Source organism: Ovis canadensis, chromosome 5 (genome assembly GCF_042477335.2).
Source record: "Ovis canadensis isolate MfBH-ARS-UI-01 breed Bighorn chromosome 5, ARS-UI_OviCan_v2, whole genome shotgun sequence".
Lineage (NCBI taxonomy): Eukaryota > Metazoa > Chordata > Mammalia > Artiodactyla > Bovidae > Ovis > Ovis canadensis.
Genome location: NC_091249.1, coordinates 45,774,439 through 45,783,993, shown reverse-complemented (window position 1 = coordinate 45,783,993; position 9,555 = coordinate 45,774,439). Strand labels below are relative to the sequence as shown.

Here is a 9,555-nt window from a genome sequence, read left to right as displayed (position 1 = left end):
CGAACCCAGGTCTACTGCTTTGTAGACAGACCCTTTACCGTCTGAGCCACCAGGGAAGTCAAAACTGAGTGTCTTCTTAAGGCAAGGCATTGTACTAGGTATAAGATTTGTGGTCATCAATAGAACGTACATAGACTCTATCCTTGTAGAACTAGAGCAAAAAATAGTAAAGAGCTAAATATATATCCAATTCATTACATTTGTGAAACATGCTATAAAGTTCAATAGTGTTCTATGAGTGTAAAATAGGATTGCCACTTAACATGACTAATTCATCACTACCAGAATCTTGATACTGGCAAACTACCAGCATATAAAAAACATAAGATTGGAAACCTAGCTTTGTCATTTTATATTAAAGGTGACATATTAATAAGACAGATTTATCAAAGTCAGAAAATAAGCCTTAAACATAACCTGATAACTGTCCCTTAACTAGTCACTAAAGATCAAAAGGAAATGAGATTGTTCCTGATTTTTAGAAATTCATGGTGTAAAGAGAAGTTATAGATATACAAATGCCCTTGTGGCTCAGACTATAAAAAGTCTGCCAGAAATGCATGAGACTTGGGTTCAGTCCCTGGGTCAGGAAGACCCTCTGGAGAAGAAAATGGCAACCCACTCCAATATTTTTGCCTGGAGAATTCCATGGACAGAGGAGCCTGGTGGGCTATAGCCCATGGGCTTGCAAAGAGTCAGACACGATTGAGTGATTGTCACTCGCTATACATATACACTGGGCTTCCCAGGTAGTTCAGTGGTAGAGAATATGCTTGCCAATGCAAGAGATGCAGGTTCAATCCCTGGGTCAAGAAGATCCCTTGGAGGAGAAAATGGCAACCCACTCCAGTATTCTTGCATGGGAAATCCCAGGGACAGAAGAGCCTGGTGAGCTACATTCCATTGGGTCACAAAGAGACATGACTGAAGTGACTGAGCATGCACATAATTCTATTTGAATATGTTTCAGTCATAAATACTATAGTATTCAGGTTGTTGAATCTATGGAACAGTATATAAGAAGGAACCACATAGAGTGAGGGCCATTTATAAGTTAGACTCTGATTTTCAACTGTGTGGAGGGTTAACAACTCTCTCATTGTTCAAGGGTCAACTGTACATTGTGATTCAGCTTCTCCTTCTACCAGATCTTGCCTTTCTCACATTCTTACAGGCAAACGTCCCAAGAACACTGTCTAGCAACTTTTCTATTAAAAATTCACATTTTCAAAAGGAAACCCTCTTACACTGTTGGTGGGAATGCAAACTAGTACAGTCACTATGGAAAACAGTGTGGAGATTCCTTAAAAAATTGCAAATAGAACTGCCTTATGACCCAGCAATCCCACTGCTGGGCATACACACCGAGGAAACCAGAATTGAAAGAGACACATGTACCCCAATGTTCATCGCAGCACTATTTATAATAGCCAGGACATGGAAACAACCTAGATGTCCATCAACAGATGAATGGATAAGAAAGCTGTGGTACATATACACAATGGAATATTACTCAGCCATTAAAAGGAATACATTTGAATCCGTTCTAATGAGGTGGATGAAACTGGAGCCTATTATACAGAGTGAAGTAAGCCAGAAAGAAAAACATCAATACAGTATACTAACACATATATATGGAATTTAGAAAGATGGTAATGATAACCCTGTATGCGAGACAGCAAAAGAGACACAGATGTATAGAACAGTCTTTTGGACTCAGAGGGAGAGGGAGAGGGTGGGATGATTTGGGAGAATGGTATTGAAACATGTATGCTATCATGTAAGAAATGAATCGCCAGTCTATGTTTGATACAGGATACAGGATGCTTGGGGCTGGTGCATGGGGATGATCCAGAGAGATGATATGGGGTGGGAGGTGGGAGGGGGGTTCAGGATCGGGAACTCATGTACACCCGTGGCTGATTCATGTCAATGTATGGCAAAACCAATACAGTATTGTAAAGCAAAATAAAAGTAAAAATAAAAAAAATCGGAAAATCCAATCATCAAAAAATATTCACATTTTCAGGAAATGTGAGCTAAGATAGTAGTAGCACAAATCCCAGAACATCCATTTCTTTAAAATATGCTATTGTTTAAATTTAAAAAAAATTATGGGTCTTATGACATAGGTAGATGTAGATTATTTCACAATAAAAGTAAAAAGTAGATGTGGGAATAATAGTAATATTCCTTTTATACTGAAGAGACATAATATTACTTGAAGAAAGACTGTGATAAGATGCATATTGCAAATTCTGGAGCTTGTACTGTATAAACTTAAAAATTATAACTAAGCTAGTAAGATAAGACCATGGTAGAGAAAAATGAATAATGAAAATATTTAAATAGAATTCAGAGACAAATAACAGAAAATATGGCACACTCTTTTCCTTGGTGCTGCCTGTGGAGGTGGTAGCCATTTCTTTGGCATCATGGCCACCCTCAGACCTCTCATGAAGTCAAAGATTACCAAAAAGAGGAGCAAGAAGTCCATCCAGTACCAGTCAGATTATGTCAGAATTAAATGGAATTGGCAGAAACCCAGTGGAATGGACAGTAAGGTGCACAGAAGATTCAGGGGCCAGATCTTGATGCCCAACATTGGTTATTGCAGAAACAAGAAGGCAAAGCACATGCTGCCCAGTGGCTTCTGGCAGTTCCTCATCCACAGCGTCAAGGAACTTGAAATGCTGCTGATCTGCAACACACATTGCTGTGATTGCTCATATCGTCTCCTCCAAGGAACTCGGAGCCATTGTGGAAAGAGCAACCTGGCTGGCCATCAGAGTCATCAATCCCAATGCCAGTCTGCACAGCAAAGAAAATGAATAGAGAGCTTGTGTGCACATTGTATTTGTGTTAAAACCATAAAACTACAAAATATGTATATATGGGATAAATTGAAAACAAATAGCCAGATCATACTTAAAAACAGCCATATAAATCATTAGATTAATTATAAATGTGCTAAACTTTTCAAATAAATCCAAAGAATATTATACTGCATTTTAAAACTAAATCCAATTGTATGTTGTTTACAGAAAATGAATTTTAAATGTGAAGTTACAGATTGTCTAAGAGAAGGATGGAAAAATATACAGAGAAGTCTTCAAAACTAGGAGTATTAATAAAGATGAGAAGGAGCATTTCATATAAAAAAATGTCAGCTCAACATGAAAATATAATAATTCTGAAACTCTAATAATAAGAGATTCATAAACTTATGAAGCAAAAATTGAAAAAGTCTATAAACAAAATTAGGCAAATCCACAATTATGGTTGAAATTTTTGCAGAAAATTACAAGGATATAAAAAACTTGAATAAATTATCAATCAATAAGTCATATTGAAATTTGTAGAATAATTCACCCAACAATGGAACAAAGTGTTTTCAAAGAGCACATTAAACAAGTGGAGCATAAAATTGATTAATGCTTAACTGAAAAAATGATATTGAGCAGTTGTTTGGGACATCTTTCATCTGATTTCACATTAAATGGAAGCATGTTATGGGAATGACTCCTTTATGGTTATCCAGAGTTTGAAGTACACACATCATTTATTAAAGATTATAGGAGCAATTTCCGGAGAAGGCAATGGCACCCAACTCTAGTACTCTTGCCTGGAGAATCCCATGGACAGAGGAGCCTGGTAGGCTGCAGTCCATGGGGTTGCTACTAGTCGGACACGACTGAGCAAATTCACTTTCACTTTTCACTTTCATGCATTGGAGAAGGCAATGGCAACCCACTCCAGTGTTCTTGCCTGAAGAATCCCATGGACGGGGGAACCTGCTGGGCTGCCGTCTGTGGGGTCGCACAGAGTTGGACACGACTGAAGCGACTTAGCAGCAGCAGCAGCAACAGCAGCAGGAGCAATTTCATTTTGAAAGCAGGACTTTCTGTCTGCTTAATACTATGGTAGTATTGACTACGTTAGTTGGAAATGCCCTATGACTAACTTTCTATTCCTTAACTGGTAGAGCATATTTTCTCCAATGTGGATACCTCAGATACTTTGTAATGTTGTGTAAAAATTTCAAGGAATTTTATGCAATTTTTAGCTTGTTACTTATATATGATTATCCTAGAAAATAATCTCTTTCCCCTCAAATTCACTATTTATCTATTAATTATGTTTAATTACTCCTAATACTTCCATATTGAAGAATGGGCTTAGAAGTATACAGCCTTTTGATTATGTGATTTTTAGAATGAATGGTTTGTTTGGTATATTCCCTAGCATCCTCTCCCTGGGCTCTTAAGTTGCATTTATTTTGGGCAGTTCATGTGATGATGTTTTTATTTTTATAGCCTATTTAGTATTTTTATCCTTTAAGATAACAAAAATTTTGTTTGATGTTTTCTTAAAATAATTGTGGCATATCCAAACAATAAATTGAAACTACTAGGCACACAGCATTTACAAATATCAAAAAATGTGCTGAGCTACCTAGGGCACAAAAGAACACTCTATATGAACCCATGTATATTCTATTACAGAACAGGTAAACCTAGTCCGTAGTAGTAGCATGTCAGTTATTGCCTAAGCCAGAGGCGAGGGTGGATAAAATGCAAACAGGGGAAACTGGCAGGGGATTATCATGGAAATATTCTGTATCTTGATAGGGTTGATGAACATATGAGTGTATACCTTTGACAAACTCACCAAATTGTAAATTAAAATATGTGCTTTCCTATCGAATGGAGATCACATTTCAGTAAATTTAATGAGTAAGAACAAAACAAAACCAAAAAGCTATTGTGTTGAAAGAAGAATGGAGGCAGAGGGATTAGCTAGAGTGCTGTGAATAATCTGAACAATGATGGTTTACATAATAGAAATGGAAAACAAGACAGATTTAGGATATATTTTGAAGGCAAATTATACATGATATCTTGATGATTTATATGTGTATATTCAACGGTGAGGATTCTGATGGATAATGAGAAATAACAAAAATCCCTGAAAATTTGGCTTAAATTGGATGGAGTTATTTCTTCAAAAAAGTTAATCTGAGGAAACAACTAGTTTGGTAGTTGAGTTCTATGGAGAATCAAGAGTTCTATCTTGACTGTGTTAATCTTAAGATGCTTTTTAAAATGCCTGTGGACAAATATTCAGTGGATGTCGGATATATGATTCTGGAGTTGTAGGACATATTTGGATATTAAAGCACAGATGTGGAAGTCACAGTAAACAAGTTCCTAGAGAGCCTAGGACATTTAGTAGCTGAAGAGAAGAGGAAGCAGCAAAGAAGAGATGAAACAGCTAACAGTTCAGATGCTCAGTTACAAGCACATAGGGTCTTAGACGTTGAGAGATGAGAGAGTTTTAGTAAGGAAGGTGAGCAGCTATGTAGAAAGCAGTGGAAATATCTGGTTAAGTAATGAACGGTAACCACTGGATCCTTGTTTTTGTGACCCTGACAAGGTTTTTCCTTTGGAATAGAAGGGATGAAAACTTGATTGAATTGGATATGAAAGATTTTATGACATGACTCTTTATCAAAAAAATTTACAATGAATTGAGAAGGAATGGAACAGTGGTAGGAAGATAATTCAGGTCAAGGTCATGGGAGATTTTATTTGATTAGTTTTTAAAAACCCAATATCAGTGCTTAGTCGTATGCTGGTGGTAATATTCCACCAAGAAATGAGAAATGATTGATGGAGGAGAGGGAGTGTTTGAGGAAAGTCTTTGAGAAGCCATGGGATATAAACCCCAAGTAGAGGAATTTAATATATAATTTATACAGTATTTCATTTTGGGATACATAACATCATGCTAAAAGAATGTATTGATATTTTTGTGCTTAATTTAGAACCAAAAGAAAATCAGCAAAATAAGATTGGGCTCGAGTTAAGATTTGGTTAACATTCTCTGATTTATTTTTCTGGTTTGGAACCATAATTTTCCCAGTTCTATATATTCTTCAGGAATATCTTGCCTTAAATACTATAAAGTGAAAATAAAAAGAATGCATTTTCTAAAGGTCATACTATTTGTGGTTGTATTTACTGAAGGAAAAAAACAATTTTATCCTGATGGAAAAACAGATGAGACTGAACAGCAGATGAGACTGTGAAAACAAAAGACAGAATATGAGAATTTGGTTTCTGGGTCTTGTGTTCAAAAGAACACAGTCCTTCAAAAATCTGCAGCCACAGAAACTGCCATTTCCAGTCCTGTGATCTACAGAGCATGACTATTAGATGTTACAGAATTGCACACCAGTCACTAGTGAAAGACTGAATTTCTGTAGTCAGTTCTTGACATTTGGAGCTAAAGACAGCTCTTCACATGGTGTGGTGAATGGAGCCAGTGAAATATTTAAGGGCCAGAGCATGAAGTGACTTTAAAATCCCATGAAACAAAGGGTGACTTACATATGAGAAGTACACATGAGGTTGTGAAAGCCTGAGCTCAAGTCTCAGGAAAAAAGAAAGTGAAAAAAGCAAATTATTTTCTCAAATACTTGCATGTAAACTTTTAGTCCTTCCACTGGGGTGACTACCAAAATTGTGAAAGGATATCCTATTCTTTCTGGTAGGTTTGGGAAACTTGGGTCATTCCCTTGCTCCTTCTCCTACCCCCACCAAACATTGTTAACACTAAAACAGGTGTTTCAGTTAGGATCCTTTAGGTAGAAATTACTGAATAAACTAAAAGTGGCTTAAACAACGAGAATAATGTGAATGTGCTATATTGCATAATTGGAAGTCCCAAGGTCACCTCTATCAGAGTTGGTTACCTTCTTGACTCCATGGTGTGAGGGTTCCTGGTCACTCTCTCTGGGAGTCTCTAGACTTTCCCTCCTTCAGCCCAGAAAGAATACAAATAGCTCCCAACATAGAGATATCACATGGCAGTGGCAAAGGTAGGAACAAGTGAATCCCTATTTTATTTCCCTTTTGTTAGTTATGAGAAAAACAATCCCAGAAGCCTCTCACTAGATTTTCCTCTTTGTCTTCTTTCTCTGAGACATGATAAGGGAAATGAAATTATTGTGACTGGCAGAGAACATCTGATGAACATCTGTCCCTGGAGATAGGCAAGGCCCTTAAAGATTCAGCTCCTTCATAAAAAATTAGCTCCTTCATAAGCTGGGTTTCTACCAGCAAAGCAGATAGGGTGACTGTGATGGCTAAGGGGGCAATTCATGCTAAATGAGTAGCAGAGTGACTAGTGCACAAAGGCATTTAGTTAATATTAAATGTTCTTACTGTTTTATCAGCTGATCTTATGGGAAATACAGTAGGAGACCCCAGCCCCCTACATTTTCTGACCTTCATCCAAGCTGTCCTCAGTAGTATAGTTAGCCCTAGCTGGCTTTACTTTCTTTGGAAATCTTTTGTTACCGTTTGTCTCACTCCAACAGTTGTAGTTAATGAGTTGTCTGCCTCATTGATTTTCCAAAATTTTGCATATTGTAGCCAAACTGATCTTTCTAAAGAAAGATCTAATCATGTCACCATCGTCCTTAAGAGCCTATCACAATTCCTCATTGTATTACATCTGAAGGCTGAACTCTTCGGAATCATGTCCATGTAGTTGGTCTTCGGTGCAGGTGGAGGGTGGCTCCTCTGCCTTTTGGTTCTGCCATATGGAACATACAGTCGCCTTGGGGCAGGAGAAAAACAGAAGACTTGCAAGTAGGGTCTCCATTGTCTACAAATAGTCAGGTGCCCAGCCCATCTGTCAGGGTCTGAGAAGTGCCATCTTGCTTTCACCCTGAACAGGGGGAGGACATGCTTTTAGGGAACACTGTTGTAATAGATGCAGAGATGTGCCTCCTAGGTCCCCCTTCAAGGAAATACTTGCTGCCCAACTGCAGAGAATTCATGTCTCAGCAAATGGGAGCTGGGAGCTGCCTTGTCTGATGTCCTGTCTTTCCTGGGACAGTCCACTTGTAACTGAGTGAGGCAAAGAGATAAAGACGTGGCCATTTTGGCCCATGTATATAACTCTGAAAGGCACTGCTCACTCGCAAATTCTCTGCTGGGCTGGCCAGGGCTTTCTTGTGCTTGCCTTGCAGTTTGACTTCTTTCTCTGCTTTATTATCCTATTTCACCATTTCTTTCATATGTTTTGATCCCTCAAGAGCATCTTGTATCCCATACTCTGCTTGGTATTTGCTTCTGTAAATTACAACCTGCGACAACTAGTAATTCCTAGCAGAAAGTCCTTTAACACGCAACTTTCTTTTCAACCTCAATAATCATTACCTAACTTGAATATTTTTTGCTCCAGATGTATAGATCCTGAGTGTAAGTACCTAAGTGCTGCTAAGCATTGTTCTTTTTTTTTTTTTCTCTTTTTCACTCTCTCATTCTCTCTAAGGCTGCCAATGGGTAGATAAATACTTAGAAGAAAGTCATCTGCCCAGGCTCAATAGGTACTAAACCAGGGAGTTCAGACTCAGATCCTCCTTTGCCCTTTACAACTTTATAGCCTGTTTCCTTTAAACAGTTCAAACCTCCACTGACTGGACCATCCTTTCCACCTTCCCTTTGAGGATCTCACTGATCGTCACTCAGCTCAGCAACAGTAACTCCAGAAAACTTCCAAAATTATCCCCTCTCCTTGCATGGGCTGTGTTCCTGTGTTACTCTGATAGCTAATAGCCTGACTGTTTATCCCCATCTTGGTATTTATCAATACTGTATTATAATCATCTTTGCCTGTCTAGTGTCTCTAATGGCTAACCAGTACCTGGTGTATCCTTCTTTACCTACTTCTCAAAGGGATTTCAAGTGATTTAGTGTCAGCCCATAGTAGGTACTGAAAAGCATTTATTGAACAAATTCAATAATGCTCTTTTTTTTCGTCTAGCTTTGGGCTCACTGTATTATCCTAGGTGAGTCAGTTAAAAGAGGAAAGAATAGTACCATTTCTAAAATTTATGCAAAAATCATCTGCAAGTCTAAAGGAATTTAGTTCATTTATATTTCCTTTCCGGTTCTGATAGTTGGCCATACCTGTGGCTGACTACACGGTGTGACATAGCACCGATAGCTTGAGAAGGGCAGAGGTATCTAGTGGATGGAGAGCTCTTCCTAGACAGAACTATTTTCTGTTCTTTTTTTTTTTTCTCACAAATCCACGTTCAACATCTGTGGGCATGCAAGGCTCCTTCAAGTTTTAGTATCTCAGTCAGTTTAGATAATCATTTTCAAGATGTATGTGTGTAAGAGGAATTATGGCATATGAGTATTCACATTCTGGTTCTCTTCCCTGCCCAAAATACTCTCCTCATTCATTTTATTAACATATTAAGCAGATGAAGGGAGAAATATTCTAAGTAAAATCTCACCCCAGGTAAGATGAAGGTGAGTGTGGAATGATGATGGGAGTATAGATGTTTATATTGATTTTTGATTATTATATATCTTTCTACATAAGATTTAATTTTTGGCTTGTGAAGTAAGTTGATTAAACATTTCTTGTGAGTTTAATAATCACCATTTGCAGGAGGGAGAATGGGGGTGATCTGCAAACTCCATGGTGAGAAAAAGTGGTATCAGTGATGAAAATGCAATCTCCTGTGGG

The 9,555-nt window shown here is 37.8% G+C and overlaps 1 pseudogene; it reads left to right on the top strand.

Annotated features, from left to right (window-relative positions):
• The first annotated feature begins 2,435 nt into the window (after positions 1–2,435).
• Positions 2,436–2,835, top strand: LOC138441751 (large ribosomal subunit protein eL32-like; annotated as a pseudogene).
• Positions 2,836–9,555: the final 6,720 nt, after the last annotated feature.